We start from the raw sequence: 19,218 nt of genomic DNA on the forward strand, positions 1-19,218 counted from the left end.
TGAGGATCAGTTAATAATACAACTATATTGAAGCAACGTTTAGAAAATTTATTGTTTGCATAGTCATGTCTTCCAATGAAAAGAAACAAAAGTTTTTTTAGAACAAAGAATTTCTTCAACTAATTATTAAAAACTAAGATGTATAGAGTATAATTTATGATTAATAACTATAAATTACAATTAAAACATTACTTACATTTGTTCATTACTATATGTTTTACATTGCTGTAAAATGCTGTTGAATAGAGGTGAAATGGAGGAAAGTAAATATTTGTTTATTTTGATTTTTCCAAAACGTAGCCATTCTTTCTTAAAGGTAGTCTAGTAGGTCAGTTTGTAACAGGTAGGTTATTTATGTTTTAATTGCAGTGGATGCTCCTTTGTTTATAAGACAACAGCCAGTTGCATTGGGAATTGCAAATAGAGACAATAGGGGATTACATCAAAAAATGGTCCATAAAGTTCCACTCTCAGTTACCTACAGTTAAAGGAGCAGTGACTTGCAACTTTGGAAACCCAACCACAACCCGAAGACTTAACTTTTTTTTTTTTCTTTTCATCTCTTTCTTCAATCCAATTTCTTTTTTTTTCTATTAGAAGTCAATTATTTTTTTTTTTAAATCCATAAATGTCCTTGTTATTTTTTGTTATTGACTTTTATCCTTTATTAAGAATTTTTATTTTATCTCTTTTTTTTTTATTAATAACATTGTATATAGTTAGGGGTTTCTTTTGTATGAGACCATACTCCCCCCTCCATAATTACATGTTAAAAAAAATGTACCTCTTATTAACAAAACTAAATATAACTAAACTTAATAAAAAACAGAAATAACGGACTTACTTCCTGTTACACTCACATTTTTCCTTCCCCCACTCCATCTCTATTCAAACCGTTGTATCACAGACATATAGAACACACTCCAATAGACGAATGTAAGTAATTTTTTAATTGTGATAGTTATCAATAATAAATTATACTTTATACATTGTAGCTTTTTAATGATTAGTTGAAGAAATTCTTTGTTCTAGAAACTGTTTTTTTTTTCATTGTAGGGCATACTAATGCAAACGTCGCCCCAAGATCCACAAATATATTTATATTGGAGTAAAAATGAAAGAGCTCTCATTTGCTGATTAGATTTTTACATCACCAAATTTTCATCAATCTTCATAAAATATTTTTTATTTTTTTAATTCATTACGAAATTAATCCTTTTGGGAGTTAACTTAATATAATATTTTTCTCACAAAATTTTATAATAAAATATTAAATTAGGTATTTAATTTAATAATTAGACTACTTAATTAACATAATATAGCTCTTTAATGTTAAGAGAAGAGCAAACTTGAGGCTTATAAATTTCTGAGATCCCTTTGACTCGTGGTTTAATCCTATTACACCTCCTCAACTGTGAAATTGATAACATCTATTTCCACACTGTTTAATTTCATAAAGAAAATAGATATTGAATAATGTAACAATGGTTAAATGTTAAAGTATTTCGCTACTGTTGTAGATAATAAATAAGGTGCGATAATTTAGAACCACATCAATTTTAAAAAACTTTATGCAGTCTATTCTACCTTGGTCGATAATTTCGTCCAAAATAACACTATTTTGTCAATTTTCCATATCATATTAAAACTTTAATCACAGTCAATTTACACTATTTTACTTTACTACTACTTACTACAACAGTAATTTTAGTGATGTTTTTAACTAGTTTTAATTTAATGTGAAAAATGGACAAAATAGGGTAAGTTTGGACTGAAATTATTGATCTGGGCAGAATAGATTGCAAACATTTTTTTTAAAATTGATGTGATTCAAAATTTGTATTTAAGATTGTCCTTGAGGATTTAAGGTTGGCCGAAACGTTGAATTTATAATGAAATAAAAATTGTTTTGGGACTTAAATTGAATGAAATTTATTTTGTTTAAACAATAATAACCAGTCTCAAGAAAGTGTAAACATTATATATAAATAAATAAGTTTAAAAAAAACTAATACATAAATTTTTAAAAAAAACATATAAATAATTTAAAACATGATCAGGACATTTATTTATTGAGTCGTTATAATCATGACAGCCAATTTATTCTGCTCAGCGTGGCGAGGTAAATTTAATGACAAATTTTAATGTGAAATTTATTTCTAGATAAAGGAAAGTTGGACAAAATATTTTCAAAAAAAGTTCAACGTTTTTATACATATACTTATTCTTTAGGATGTGTCAGATCAAACAAACTTCGGATATTTGCTACCAGAATCCCTAAATATGTACCTTATTCCATTGGGAATTCTGTAATTAGGTGTGCTGGAAAAGAACTGAACAACGTTTGGAAATTATCAACCTCTCGGAAGATAAAAGTCTTCAAATTTAATGTCTGAAAAATGTATTGATTAAGAGAGTGAACATTGTACTGCGGGATATCCTAAATAAATTAGAACTCCACAAGACCCCTTGTACCGTGTTGTAGGGATTATAAAACGGATATAAGCTGCACCCCATTGTTATGATGGCATTCGATACAACCCACAAGTCAATTATTTTTTGGTAAAATTCGACAGCTATCACCAGAAATTTATAGTATACGGAAAACATAGGAAATGGGCTGGATTAGGAAGAAATGTCAGTAGAATTATTTAGAGCATTTTCACTCGTTTAGTATTTATATTGGTTATTTGTTTTATAATGATAAAAAAATATTCTGTTGTATATCTTTTATAAATTGAATAAAAATTCTCTGATGATAATTTGGAATTATGTTAATGATTAGAAAATAAGTCCAAAACTCCGAACCCCATACCTTCGGTTTATGTAGCCTGATGTATTTTAAAGTGATCCGAGCTGCTTAAGATAAGATATATTAGAACCCAAACTTCCGAATTCCGACTAATCCCGAGATATACTAACTACCGACAAGTTAACTTACCATATCAGCGCGGCGATTTGTGATGATGGTAGTTAATCTTTTCGATAACAGCGGTTTATATCTTCTTTAACAACTTCCAATCGAGTTAAAGATAAAAGTAGATTAGTGTTATGTCCCTTATCAGGAGGGTGATTCACACTCTTTGCCCACAGATCGTGCCAATGGGCGTAGGTAATAATCCATGATATTTTCTACATCGCACTGTTAATTTTTGCCACAGATTTTATCAAGATTGAAAAACGAAAAAAAAAATTAAATAATAGAAAATGTGAAAAACAATACATCATTATTACTATTTTAATTTCAGAGATTAAAAAAAAATAGAGAAAACTGAGATAGATAAAACCATAGATGCAATTAATCTATTAGTTTGTTAATTTACTTAACTTTAGTAGGGTTTTACTAGGACTTCACCCTCCACTTACGCCCTCCGTGGTAGCCTAACTTATCTTACCTCTTAAGCTATTCTAGCAAGTAGCATTGGTCGATATAAGACATGTCACAATCTCTAACATCATAACAAAAACATTTTGGAAGGCAATCTTTTGTGGCCGACCGCCCCACTAAAACCCAGATTTAGTGGCGGTCCAGTACCACTTTTGAAACATTTACTTAAAACTGAAAAATATAATAATCAAATCGAGAAATATTTAAAAAGTAGATAAAATTGAAAAACGTTATAACACACCATAAAACCTGTTGAAATTGTGACAGGTATTGAGAACTGATAAAAATCGATCAAACAAAAAAAAAAAAATACGGGATAATAAATTTATAATTACATTAGTATTTCAATGTTGTTATTATAAATAACATCATATTACCGAACATTTTTTTTTATATTTGAGCGTTAGCTAAAAGGTCTGAACTAATATATGCACTTTAAAAATGTCTTACAATGAATTTTCAAGCAATTTAAGTTTCAAATATTTTCCGAATAGAACTCTACCTACCTATGCCCCAAGTCAAGAGAGAAGGTACACCCAAAATTTGATTTCCGAATTAGTCTTCAAATTACTGTTGGTAGAATCTTAATAAAAACCCTTTTCTTTTTCGGTTACTGTACAACAACTGTCTTACACAAAGCCTCAGATTTGGTAGTCAGGCCTCAGGAACCGAAAGCCAAAATTAAATACAAAGCCAAAAAAAAAAAACAATACACCCTTTCAATTGACAATATATATTTTTTTTGTTTTAAGGTTTTCTCTTATACAACCAACTCCGTAATAATTATGCTACTGACTTATTTAATTATACCAGACTTAATTTATTGTAGTTTTTATAATTTTGTATTTCTTATCCTTTTTTATTTCAGTACATAAAAAAAATGAATATAATATACGAACTTGTCAGATAAGTCTGAGGACCGTAAAAAAAGATGAGTTGATGTTTAATTTCATTTGAAAATTCATAGGTTCTATTTAGATTCATCTCTTTCCTAATCAAAGTGAGATAAATCGTGTGATTTTATACATTTCTTTACTGTTAAATAAAACTATCTGTATTTCATTTGGTTCTATATTTACTGAAGCTGTTGCCAAGTTGATTTTCTGAAAAATACAAATAATCCACGAGTTGGCTTTAGCTAGAACTGGCGAAAATAAGTTTCAATATTGGTTTTATTCGGATCTCCTAAAGTAAAGGGGGAATTGTTCAAGTATTTCCGACATTTTATTTAAAAGTTACTTTTAGTAGTCCCATATACTCTTAAATTTCAATAACATGATTATAGATTAGTAATTTGATTTTTGTATGAAAAAATAACGTTTCAGAATTTTTAACTTTATTAGTTGGAGGTTTCAATTTTATAATTTACATATCAATAAGCTACATATTAGAGTATTATTTGAATATAGGTCGTGTGTCTTAATTTCATTATAAAATCAGAACAATAAGTTATTTTTTATTTCTGATAGCACATGTATTGTATAACGCCGAATAGCCTATTCGATTTCATTTACTTTTTTTTTTATTTTAAATTTAACGTCCTTATGTTTTTCAACTTAGGGTAGAAATGACGGTTCATACTACACGTTTCCAATTTATTATAGCCTGAGGGGTAAAGTCGAGATTTATTACGAGAGTTCCTTGAAATAAAAGTCAACCCGCCCAAGCCGGATTCAAACCAATACCGCTTTTAACACGAGAATGCTAAGTTTGTGAGAAGCACGCTCGGTCCCAAAGCATCATTCACCTGTTTTGTGTTATTACTGATTGTGAGCTGTATACTAAAGACTGTTTTAATCACACTCTCTTTCCCCCTTCCTCTCTCTGTACCTCTTCCCATTTATCTGTTCCCTGTCTCGCAACATCATATTTATTTTACTTAATTTATCATTTATTTATGGTTCTATTAATTTTGTTTGTTTAAATTATTAACTAAAACGTTAATCATAAGTTTTGCATCATTATAACTTAAAAATATATACGGGAAGGTCCCGTGTATGTACTATCGTAACTTTGTAAAGATGTGTTTAGAGATAGACACGGTGCATGTTCACTACCCGTAATATACAGACTAGTTTTATTATGTAGATATGATCGATGTTTTATTTGAGAATTTACTCCCACCCTATCCTATACCTTATACCCTTCATGTTTTTATATCTTGTACCTCAGTTTCTGTAACAGTGTTTACACATTGTGCTTGTACATTTAGAAATGATCTAGATATTTTTATTTTAGAAAGATGGTCTGGTTGGCGGTAAGAAATTGTATAAAAAAAGCTGAAAATATTATTTATAAGTAACTAACTGCACTAACTAATTTATAACGCTCCACTGCGTGGAAAAAAGAGAACAAGATACAAATATTAGAATATTATAATCATATACATAGAATGGTGTGTAAAAAAAAGGAACGCACTAAACTTTAAAAAAGGTAAAGAGAGATACTTTATTAGTTTTTTTTTTTTTTTTTACAGTTAATATGACTACATACTAATTATCTCTCATTGCATCTCACTCTTGCATACCTCATATTTCTCTTTTCAGATGATCTGTCACAAATACTGGGTTTAACACGTAGGTTCCGTTTCAAATAAATGGACTCTTTAAAAATTGATACTTTCATTAACCACATATAACGAAATAATAAGAAAACGTAAATAACTGATAATAATTAGAAACGAATTAAAAAGGTTAAAATCCAGAAATAAATAAACAATATAAAAAGAGATAAAAGATGTTTAAAACAAATTGATACGATTAAAATAAGTTAAATATATATATTTAGATTATAGAGAGAAGCAAAACGTATTTTTCTGCTATTTTGTGTATCTTTCTCGACCACCATACTTCCTCCACTTACTCTTCCAATATTTTAATTTTATTTCATTTGAACCTTCTTTATTATTATTTTTATTAGTTTTTATTAAATTGTTTTTTTCATTTTAATTTCTAATAAGAACGAGGGATTACGAAAAAAAGTATGGATATACAAATATCTTTTTTCTAAAATTACAATTTAGTTTGATAAAAAAATTCATTTATGATTCAATTAATGTCAAAAATATGGAACGAACATAATTTCTAAGGTGGAAGAAGGAAGTTCTTGTCTAAGAGGATTGTATCTGAGGATATTTCCTATTGCTTATAGCGAAATATATATGTTTATTAAAATTGTTTTTTTGTATTTAAAAATATATAGATTATTGATCTGTTATGTTTAGCTATACGTTTCCTTTGTTTATCCAATATCATAAACAACTTGGATAATAATGCACAATAGTATTTCTATGTCCCAAAAGGTTAAACTATAATTAAGTACGGTAATATTTCAATCTATTCTGCAAGAGCCACTAATTCCACTAAGAGAATTAAATTCCTCGGCGCAGGTTGTTGAAATGTTTTCCTTGCCCAACTATCCTTCATTATTTTCTGTCATTCATCAAGAATCGTGAGCCATATAAAACTTTTATCGACAATGAAGCTGATATATGAGAGAGACATGATATATGTTTGGAATACTTCCAAAACCGCAAAGAAGATGGGTTATCTCAAAGCCCAAGATAAATTACTCTCATTTTAAAGGAATTGCAAGGCATTTTATCTTTTTCTCACTCATAGTACATGTTTGGATCTCTCTTTATGTACAATGGTTATCAGTCTGTTCGAAGAATGATTCATAAATGAGTATTGTTAATGTATGTTAGGAAATGGCCCGATTTATTATTATAGGCACTATATTATATAAACTATTATAGGCAATAGTTTAAAATTTGAAGGATAAACAAAATTATAAGAAAGTCATTTGATTTATGTTATAGTTTTGTAAAAGTTTGTAACGCTATTTTATCCTTATGATAGGTTTCGGACTTAAACCATTATGATTCCTAACAGACGGTGATACATTTTATTTTTAATCAATTGCCTTATTTGGTAGGATTTGTTATTGTTTAATAAGCATTTGTACAATAGTATCAATTTAAAGTATTTTATAATATTTTAATATTCAAACAAACTTATTAATAGATACATACATATTTCTAAATAAGTATATAATTTAATTGCTTAACACGCTTCAAAATTTACAAAACCAGTGATTCACTGTTCCTTATGGATGCGGAACCCGGCCTCTTTATTATTATTATAGTATATAATTTATTATACATACATTAGATACTGTATATAAATTATTGTTTATACAGTAATTATGTCTAGTCAATTAATTAGTTAATACATTATTAGTGAGTCCAGCAATTATATAATTTTTACAACTATTTTTTTTTTTTACATTGATCTGTTTCTTATATCTGTCTGTAATAGCCCGACATTTCCACCTCTTTTGAAAAATCCACCGTGTTGTTATTTTAAATATTGTATTTAAATTTAGTTTTTTTCATTTTTATGATTATTTTATAATTAATATTGTTATAAATCAAACGCATGTTGTTTTATAATATGATGAGAATATTCATTCAAAATAACGGTAAAAGAAAAGGATAGTACTGAAATATTGATAAGGGATGAATAATGAATTAGTGGTTGCAGTTATTGGGGAAGTTGTTAATGAGTTTCTAAAGAAAAGTAATCAAGCTTTAATGACGATTCATGCTGTTCATGAAGCACCCATGCTTGTAATTAGCGATGAAGCTACTTTAATGAACGTTCATTAATAAGCTCAATAAAAATTTTATACACATATATTTTTGTATTTGTGAGATGGCAACACTGCGTGGGCAACACTGAGAAGGAGAGCGAGGGGAGGTTTTTTGGTGTTTGTCGAGAACAGTGTTAATAAAAGTGAGAGTGCGTATAATTAATTATCTTAGTTCGCTGAAAGTTATATTAGTTGTAATTTGACTTCTGAGTTGTGAGGGACTCTTTCTGTTAATATTGAGATTATTCTGTAACCATTAATGAAAGTGTTTAAGATAATATAATAGTGAGGTTTTGTTTATTCTTCATCTCTCTTATTTCTCCTTTTTTGTAAAAAAAAGACTATAGCCCCTACAGTATTCATTTTCTTTTCTTTTTTTTTGCATGTGAAATCGTATATATCGATTTAATGGTATTGGAAACTTATATAAACACTAAAGTTATGTTAGTGTAATTTATATCAAATTTACCTTGTAATTATTATATTTATTATTATATTTTAAATAATATTATATACAAATGATCATAACACATTAAATTATGGTTGGTTTATTAAGGCTTAAATTAAGAATTGGTAGGGACCAGTGCAGTAAGTTTAGTTGCATATTTACCTTCAATTTGAAATACAGTAGACTCTCGTTATAACGCCGATAGTTACACCAACGATTTGGATATTATGCGGGCTTTTATCTGGTCTCGATCACTTGTAAATATTAAAATAACTGACAAAAAAATAAGTTTTATTTTATTAAATTGGTAATGAACCTACTTGTAAATTGTTTTGTTTTTCTATCTTCATATTTTAACTACCAGTTTTAACATGATTCATATCGTATCAAGCATTTGATCCGGTGCGTTCTGAAGGCGTAATCGCAAAAACGAATATTTTTAACGATTTGCGTGCAAACGGTACAAAAAATAAACCCTAAAAAACAAAATCGTTTCAGTACTCAATTCCTTAACGTTAAATTGCGGCATTTCTTAATCGAGGCTTCATCACCACGACAGCCACTTTAGACTCTTCGGCCGGTCGAGAAAACTCAAATTATAATAACGTATTCTTATGGAAAATAAGATTCTAAACCGATTTGGTTCTATTTAGTTTTTCCATTACCTGAACCATTTACACACAAATATTCAAAATTTGTAAGACGTAAGCAAGCATACTGGGACTACCTGCACATTCAAATTTGAATAATTAAATTAAATAAAAGAAAATGTTAAATTTAAATGAATTAATAATTTTAATCCGAATTTTAGTTTTAATCCTTTCATCTCCTTTACCTGGATCCTTAGTGAACTTAAGCTCGCAGCAAAGCAGAGATAAATTGGAGTTAATCCCGGAGCTAATACTTGGCAATCGAGCCGCTAAGTCCAGCTGTTAGCGGGATAGGATTCGGTTCGGGACTTAGCTCCAACTTAACTACCTCACGCTAAATCAGAATTTACATTATCAACCTACCCGATATGCCATAAGATATTCCTTGAAAGGAATGTGTATGTGTACATGGAAGTAATAATGTTTAAAAAATAAACTTGACTACCTCAAAAATTCCTTTTCCTTTTAAGGTACGAAATGTTATTGCTTATCTTCATAAACATATTAATGGATTGTTAGTAATGTATATGAGACAGAAAATGAAACTTGATATAGTAGTCGAGTCTTATATGTGCAGATGGTAGAGCTTTCTCTATGGTGAAACTCACAGTTACATGGGACTGAATATACTTGCAAAGACCCCTAGCGGAAGGCACGCGACTCATCATCGACCATATCAAATTTCACATATTTGTATATACAACACCTGCTACTTTTAATAATATTCCTCTACTCAGATCCGACACAGTGCGATATCTTGGATTCATCTTAGCCAAAAGACTCACCTGGAAACAACATACTAGACTTCATAGACGATCAGCCGGACCCCTCATCTCTCACTAGAAAACAAACTACTAATTTATAAGACTATACTCCGAACTATCCGGACCTATGGACTCGAACTTTGGGGAGCAGCTAATACGTCGAACATCAAACTTATCCATTTCTTTCAATCCAAAATCCTTAGAACCATAGTTAATGCATCCTATCACGATTCCAACAGATCACTACTCCATGACATTCATATTCCTTTTGTCCTTGACCTCATACCAACCAAATTCTCAGAATTCCACATTAACCTTTCTAACCACCCTAATCCTTTGGTTTAATCCTTATCTAGTTCCACCCATCCCTACAATCGAAGGTTGAAACGGCAGTGGCCAAGAGACTTATTGTAAAATAAAAATGGACAATTGGAGTTCTGCCAATGGTCAGATTCTCCACTCAAGTTGGGTGTTTGCGGCTTTAGCGCACTTGCTCAGCCTCCACTGGCTCACTACAAATGATGCGGCGAGAGGGATGCGCTGGGATCTTTTGAGCTCTGCTCTACCCCTCACACGTGGGGAAGTGAGCACGGAGATCCTCAGGTCGATTGTGTAAATATTGTATATAAGAGTGTAATCGTGACTAGAGATTCTTTTATTTTTATTATTCTTTTATTTTATTTATTTATTTATTCATGCACATAATTTGGTTTATGTTCATTTTTATTATCTTTCTGTTTGTATATATTTTAAGAGAGATTTTATTTATTTTTATGTACTTTTTTTCATTCTTATTTTATTTTAGTATGAATGTGATCATTCATCACTATTACCTATTGCCACAACGGTGTGGCAGATTGTAATATCTATCAATTAATAAAGTTTAAAAATGGATATACAACATCACTAAAAATCCACTAATATTTCTAAGGAGATTTTCAATAATACCCTTTTTTCTAATTGTTTAGAAAAATAGGAGTATTTCAGTAGTTTGGGTTAATTTTTAAATTAAATTATTTTTTATTTTAACGTTTTTAATTCTTCATGTACTGGCATTTTAATCGATTGCCTTTGATTAGAATTGGGTGAATATGATTGGGTATCGATGCTTTAGTTAAAATGCTAAGATCAGGTATCGATAGTACTGTTGTATCACAAGCAACTTCGAATCCCGAAGGCAGCAATATGTCAGTTCAGAAGAACATTAGTAATGTTATTAGGTATTTACAAATTACTGGTATATTTATCTATTGTTAGGTTTGAAATTATGAAGGATGTGCACCATTATTCATTGTTATTCTTTTAAAGCTTTAGTTGGACGTAGGACAGTATGTATTCAAGTTTTAATGCGAGATCTTTTTTCATCCTTACCACCAATATAAGCGAGTTGAATAACTGTATTGTTTATTTATTGTACTAGTAAATTAAATGGTAATTCACTTTAATATTTAACATCCAAATGTTAGATATTTAGAAAGATATGCAATAAATTAGCCTTAACAATACTATTTGTAAATATTTAATGACATTTATTTCAGAGTCATGGGTGAGATTGACGATAAAACCTCAAGATTGGTACGAATCATAATAAGTTAATGTCACAAATTTTTACTAACTATTATTATATCAACATATAGCCCACCTTACAGGATCAATATTATTGAACGTTGAACATACAACTATAACACAAAAATCAGTATTATGGCAACAAACTATATATAATAAAATATTTTTTCAGTAATTTGAGCTCGAATCACTTCAAATCACTCATTGGATCTTACTGAGCTTCTTAAGGCATCCAATTTTAAAATTGCTCATAAAAGTAGCAGGTTATGTGTCACATAACCCATCAACCTCCTTTTGGGTTCACCGGTAATTATTCTTTGGGTGGAGCGAATTCGTATTATTGTATTCTTTGATTTAAATTAAATTAGTTACTATCTCTGCCATAGTCACTATTTCACCTACAGCAAATTTACTTGTTGTATATATGTTATGCAGTTGTAAATAACAATAAATAAATGAAAAAAAATTAAATTATAGTCCTAATCGGGATGATTTTAGTTTTTCAACCATTAATAAACTGTAATTTTTTAAATTATCGATTGTATGCTGTGCTTATTACACTGAGATCTTATATAAAAGCTCATCATCATCAAGGTACGGTCTAATTTTCTTTACTTTTCAAAGATTGTTTCTCTATTATTAAATTCATGTTTACAAAACTTAGTTGAAACCTAGTTTTTATGCAAACATTACATCTATTTGCATTGTTAATTACATTCATATGTTTGCATATTGTTTTTAAAGCTGTAATGAAAAGTTTATCATGTTTAAGTTTATCTTCAAAGCTAATATTTATAAAATTTAAAAATAGATCAAATAATGCAAAGTTGGGACAAACTTTGATGTAATGTTGATACATTTGATTTAACTTTACTTTTAATAAATAAGTTAAGGAATCTTATTAAATAAAAAAAGCAGTATTTATTGAGCGAATGTATTTAATAAATCCCTAACTCTTATTAACTAAGTCTTACAACCTTACTTCTCTTTGCCTTACTGTTATAACCTATATTTACCAGGCGCGATGTGTAGTCTTCGCGATGTGTAGTTCAGCGATGTGTAGCCTTATAAAATCTCGGGTTAACTCATCCTTTTTCAGTTCAAATATCTTACATAATACTTTATTTTTAAACACGTTAAGGCACTGTTCTTCCCATAGTGTAAGACGCCACGATTAGCATCCGTAAAGAACAATGGAAAAGATGATAGTTTTGTAAATTCTAACTTTTCTACATAAAGAAATATAGACAAGGCATTTTCCACCTTTAACCACGCTTTTATTTCCTCCTTAATAACTTTTGTTGGTCCAGACAATGTAAAAAATTATATTTAATTTATTTTAAAAAATTAAAAGTTATTAATTAAATTATATTTATTTTACTCTCAACGTTAATCCCACTGTATTTATAACAATAATTCATCCTAAAAAAATAATCAGCACCTGTCAACGCAAAGAGACTTTTCACAGAGTTATAATAGGTACGAAATATTAAAGGGAAAAAATTCATTAAAATAGACATCGGCCTTATAGGCAGGCAGGTCAATTATCCTAAGAACTTGTAGCTCCTTGGAACTTATTCTTTTTGGGCGTGGCTAATGATAGCCAATAAGAAACAGCTTCCAAAAGAATAACGCCCCAACACTCCTCTACGACGAAAGGGGAGGGAGGAAGACTTAGAAAGGAAGACGAAGGCAGAACAAGCCAGAAAAGAGGAGAAAGAAGGGCTCTTCAGATTTGGAACTCTACGGTTAAGACACAAGGCGACACCCACGGCATGCTTCACCCAACTCAACAGCTATTCATAAACATATTAGAAAACAATTTATAATCTTGTCAATAGTTTATGGTAAACCATATTTATCTGGATCATTGAATCATTTTATAATTTTATTTATCGTTTTTATTGCTATCATAGTTTTGCAGGACTCAAATATTTTTAATTAATATAAATATATGTTGTTTGGATTATTACCTTCAGCAATTGTATACATAGCTACTGATAAACAATAAGTGTCATTGGTATACGTATATTGGTGGGGATGAGTTGAGATGTCAGCTGTAAAAATTGAAAAAAGGATAGGACCAAGGATACTTCCCTGAGGTACACCAGCAGACTGAGGAGAGAGGGATGAATAAGCAATGTTGTAATTTACATTAAATAATCTGTCTGAAAGGTTACGGTTAATGAGAAAATATGGAGGTGGTAGAATTCTAGTATAGCAGTTCCGAATCCAAACGTGATCAAAACTACTATTATCATGTTATAATTATCTTTTTAACTTAATATACATATTTATTTATTCTATTTTTTCAGATTATTTTACTTATCCATCTATTTTAGTATCACAATTATTATTATTATATTTAATCAGTCTAAAACCACAGTGGTTTTGATGAAACTTTCCCTATCTTGGGTTTTGTTGAACTTAGTCTTAGTATTAAACTCTATTCGCTGGCTCAAATAAATTTAACTGAATATGCTATGATAATTAAACACGTAAAATGATCATTTGACTTTTCTGAATTAATATTTGAGGAACTAGAGTAAAAACAATCTCTGCTTGGCTCCTAAAGTGTTTTTCTGAAAATAATAAATGGAACTGTTTCCCAAATATTAATTCTTGATGCTTTTAAAAATAAAAAAACCTTATAAAATTCCATATTTAGGTATTCCCTATTTAATCTAGCTTTGGGGCTCCACTAAACTATTGAATTCTACCCGAATCCAATCCTTACAATCCAAAATCCTTCTTACTTTGTCACAAATCAGGTCATCTATCAGGACCTCAATGTCCCGATTTGGTTGGAATCAGATACCAATCCTTCCATGATAAACTTCCCAACCACCCAAACCCACTTGTTTTTAACCTGTCTTTTCCTTCATTACCTAATAATCATCCTAGGCGTCTGAAATGAACATGGCCTCGAGATCTCTTGAAATTTTAATGGCGTTCTAACAATGCTTGTATCATGTCATTTAACGCTAACTACGAATTTACTTGTATATATTTTTATTCAGTTGTGAAAAACAATCAATAAATTTTTTTTAAAAAATCGATATAGTGAAGGTATTATAAAGATCCCAGACCAAAAAAAGGTTAGGTGTCATTTAACAATCCGTTATTACTAATGTATTCAGAAGGTATCTACGTCGATTGATTGTAATCGTTGTTATTAAAGTAAGGTTTAAATTATGGAGCGGGATGGTTCCAAACTGTAATTAGGCATATTAATTAATTGAACAAATATTGAAGAGGGACTGCTTGGGCTGTTTGTATTCGCCAAAGCAAATTAGCTTCAAGTGTTTGGCTATTGAATGGAATTACATTCAAAGCTAGCTCTCTGCTTCTAACAAAGTAAAATCTATCCCAGGAACATCTTGAATAATAATTACATGCTTATGTTTTAATGTCAAGCACTAAATATTACAAAAAGTGGGGTTGAAAAAGTTCGATTAAAAATCTTTATTTGTTACAATTAAAGAGTCATCTCTAAAACAATTTTAGCTCACCTTTCTAATAAACAACCGTAGAGTTGTACTTTAGTTTAACTCTTACATTCATGGAACATATCTAAAGGAAGGCATATAAAGTTAAAAGAAACAATAATTCTTAATATTTATTTTTTTATTCATTATTATTTCTTTTTTCATTTATTGTCTAATACCTTTTTGTAATTCTTGTTCATTTATACGCTTTACTGTGCATCTTATTTTTACTTTATTTTATTTACTTCATTGATTTTTATAAAAGGTATTACATATTTTATATCATTTTTGGCCACACCTTGGTTTAATTTTAGTTTATGTTACCAACAATTAAGCCATTATTTTAATTGTTTGTTTCTTTTTTAGCTCTGAGAAGGCTCTACAGTGTGGCAAGACGTTGGTTTACAAAGAATAGTTTAATTATTATAGAGTTATTTTGATTGCACTCGGACCATCTTATTTTATATATTACACATAGTCAATCAAGGATCTTCCAATAATTTTTAATATTTCCTTATATTTTTTAGTATTTCCTTGCTGGCTTTTTACGATTCCTTTTTGTTGCCTAGAGAATGTGTATCTTTTTATTGGTTCTCTAGGTTTGGGTCGTGTAAGGATTAGGTTTTTATTGCAGTTCGAGCCTGCTCAACACTTTACAAGACTTAAAAATTCGTACTAATAAATGAGAATTTTTATAAAGCCACAAGTTACTATGGGATGACTTCGTTTTACTTTATTCTTGCCGACCAGGTAATGACGCTATGTATGGTCAAATTCAAAAACAATAGCCATCTGTTTTTTTACGAATTGAAAGAGACATTTCTCAAAATTCTTACTGTTCGGCCCTTCATATACCAGTGGGCGTCAGTCTGATTAAGAGTATAAAAACCGTGATTTTTTCCCTCTAAGCCCAATGGGTGCGTGGCTTTGAAGAGTTCTTTTTCTGCATTTGAAGAGAAAGCTAAAGAAATTTGATCTTTATTACTTAGTCTTTATTTTGTGTCAGTCTGTTGGTGAATCTAGTAACTTGATCTCAGTTGAGTCTGAATCTGTGTGTTTGTGAGTGTCTGCCACCTTTCTGGCCGTCCCATCAGTGTCAGTGTCCTAAATAATGGCTTCTTACAGTACGAAAGGCTGTAAAAAAATTTTATATGTCTCCTCGATATAAATTCTATCACAGTTGGTAGTTCTGATGTCGTATGTATGTGGTCCGTTTTTGCTCTTCGGAGTGAAGAATGTCTCACTATACGTCTCAGTTACCGCTCTGAAACTGTTGGGGCCACTTGGCCGATGAAGGTGCTACGTAGAGCAGGGCTGGCCTCAGCACACTTTTGTAGATCATCAATTTGAGATTAAGAGAAGTTATCTGGTGATTAAGCCTGTAAGACTTGTTCCCGACCTGCTTGATTATTTATTATTGCCCCTCAGGTGTCTGTCAAGAGTGACACCCATTTATACTATGTTGCCTGTTGGTCTATTCTCGTACCCTGCTACCTTATAGACTTTAGGAAGAGGACGCTTATTCTTCTGGATAGAGAAAATAATGCAATCAGTCTTCTTGGGAATAACTGTGATATTCAGCCCTTCTAGTTTCTTGGTTATTTCCACACAAGCCTTCTCCGCCTTCCGTAGAGCTGTCTTTGCATTCATTGAACTACTGTAGATGATTACATCGTTGGAAGTAGCCATGTCAAACTTGAATCCAACTGTTTCAGCCGTACATACTGAAAAGTATTGGAGATAGCACAGTTCCCTGGGGTACTCCACTGGTGAGTAGGATTTCACCGAATACCTCATCGCCGACTCGCACCCCTAATGAGCAGTGCTGTAGAAATGATCGCAATAGAATTTATAGCTCTTCAGGGAATTCGTTGTCCTGTAGTGTTTTATATAGCAAATTATGGGACTCTGAATTAAACGCTTCCGTGCAGTCTATTGAGACGTTCGTTTTAACTCGGCTAATATCTTGTTGTGATTAAACTGTCTCTTCACATGAACAATACCTTCCTTCTTTTTTTTTTTAAGTTTGCCAGTAATTTTAATATCAAATCATATTTCATTTACAAATTTTGGCGCGGATCTAATTACCTGAAACGCATTACAAAAAAATCTGCAGTGTAGGACTCCATCGGCAGTCTTGGGCCGACGTAAGAAAAGAATAATAAAGATCTAAAAGCTACTAAATTTATTGATTAAAGCTAATATATTAATTACTAATCTCCCATTATTTACCAAGATAGCCGTATAGTTGATAATGTTGCTTTTCTACTAATTGAATGAGATAGGGATTTTATCAGACTTTAAATAGGACGAGATATCAGATATCAGCCTTTGTCCTCCATTCCCCTGGTTAGAGTGATAAATGTGTATCAGGTTACGAGACCCTTTTGGCAGTGTGAGTTCGAGTCCTGCCTGTGATAGTGACACCTGAGTCCATACTAACGAGCCTATAACACCTCTTCACTCACTAAATATTTTATTATGCACCTCTTAGACATATACTATATATATCAACACGGTGTTTTAGGATTAAGTGCAAACTATGAATTAAGGATCTTAAAACAAGACTCCATCAACCACTTTAATCCTCCAACCTCAGTAGATTTAGATTATTCCACTCGTTACTCAAACGGTTTTTCCTTTATCATTAGACATTGGCAACTATTTTCAAGATAAATCCAGAGAGAGAGAGAGGGTTAATCGTATATTAATTTAAAAAATATTAGGTATACCTTTGTGGGGCGAGAAACAACTGTTCAAACTATTTACGAATATAATTTTACTGCAAGCATTTCCCATCTGCAACCATTCTTATTTTATAATTTCTAATTATTTTTTTATTACCGTATTTACCTGTTCCACTTTCATCTCTAACCTCCATCTGCACTACTAAACATACTTCATTTGTATTCATGGTTATTCCTAGATCAAATTACTACTATTTACTATCCACCAACGGTATCATATTTATTTTAATCACTTCTTCAAATTTGAGTAGTTTTCATGTTCAACCAAGGCTGAGGAACATTCCTTAATTTGCATTATGAAAATTTTTTTTAGACAATTTAAGATTCGTATTTGGTTTTATTTTTTTATTAAGCTCTGTGTTCTCATAATTTTTTTTAAAACTTTAATTGGAATAAAATAATAATAAGAGGTGTTAGAGATGTAAGCTCACAGTTATACCATACATACATATTAACAAAAAAAATTATATAAACGATAATAATAACAAAAAACACAAAAAAATAATTAAGCATAAACCAAAATTAAATTATATATACACACTCATACAAATAAAATATTTAATAATAATTTATTTTATTTGAATAGTAATTTTTATTATATATAAAATCTTAGTGTTGAAAATAAAACACACATCATCACTTAAGCTGTAATATCTTGTAGGTTTGAAGAGATCATCATAATTTTTAAAAAAAATCATGAACGCATCGTTCTATTGATATTCCGAAAGAATTTTTGAAGTAATTAGAATACGTAACCAACAAAATAATAATCCATTTTTTTTAATAGTATAAAAATCTTAATATTCGTTTTTATTTGGACTTACGAGGTATTACGGCTTTCGTTACGGTATGTAAAAAAATGTATTTCCTTTTTTATTTAATAGCAACCCTAATTATAAAATTTTGTAAAACTTCCGGTGAAAATGTTAATGAACCTAAAGAGAAAATGTATATTATCTAAATTACAATTTGATCATTTTTTTAAATTACTAATCTAAGCACTGTGTACGAATAGTTTACATATCGTGAAAATCTAATCTTATCGCTTAAAGAAAAAGAATTTGGTCTTACTAGAAGACCGGTCACTGATCCAAGTATTTACCACTCTTTATCCACGTGCCCCGTGTGCCCCTCTTGCTTTTCTTTATTTGAATACACTTTTTTTTATAATTTCCGATAACCTTGTAAATCCCCTAATTACAGAGCCCCCTTTAAACCTTTTACTAGTCCGTAATCTAGTTACGGGGCCTGAAAGAACGAGAAAGACAAAGAACCTAATTTCATTTTGTTTAAGCCAAATCGCCTTTAGCACTCCTAATTAAGTCTATTTTGAATAATCAACGGACTCAAGAGGTACAGCTGTTATTTTTTTTATAAATTAATAAATTATTATCAAAACTATATATATTTAAATTAATTAAGTAGTTGTAGGTTTTCTCATAATTTCCTCTAGGTTCTGGATCTTTTCTCCATTACCAACCATATTTTTTTTTTTTTTAATAATTTATTTATTG

The sequence above is a fragment of the Halyomorpha halys genome, unplaced genomic scaffold, assembly GCF_000696795.3.
Source record: "Halyomorpha halys isolate HHAL.00 unplaced genomic scaffold, Hhal_1.1 Scaffold1227.1, whole genome shotgun sequence".
Lineage (NCBI taxonomy): Eukaryota > Metazoa > Arthropoda > Insecta > Hemiptera > Pentatomidae > Halyomorpha > Halyomorpha halys.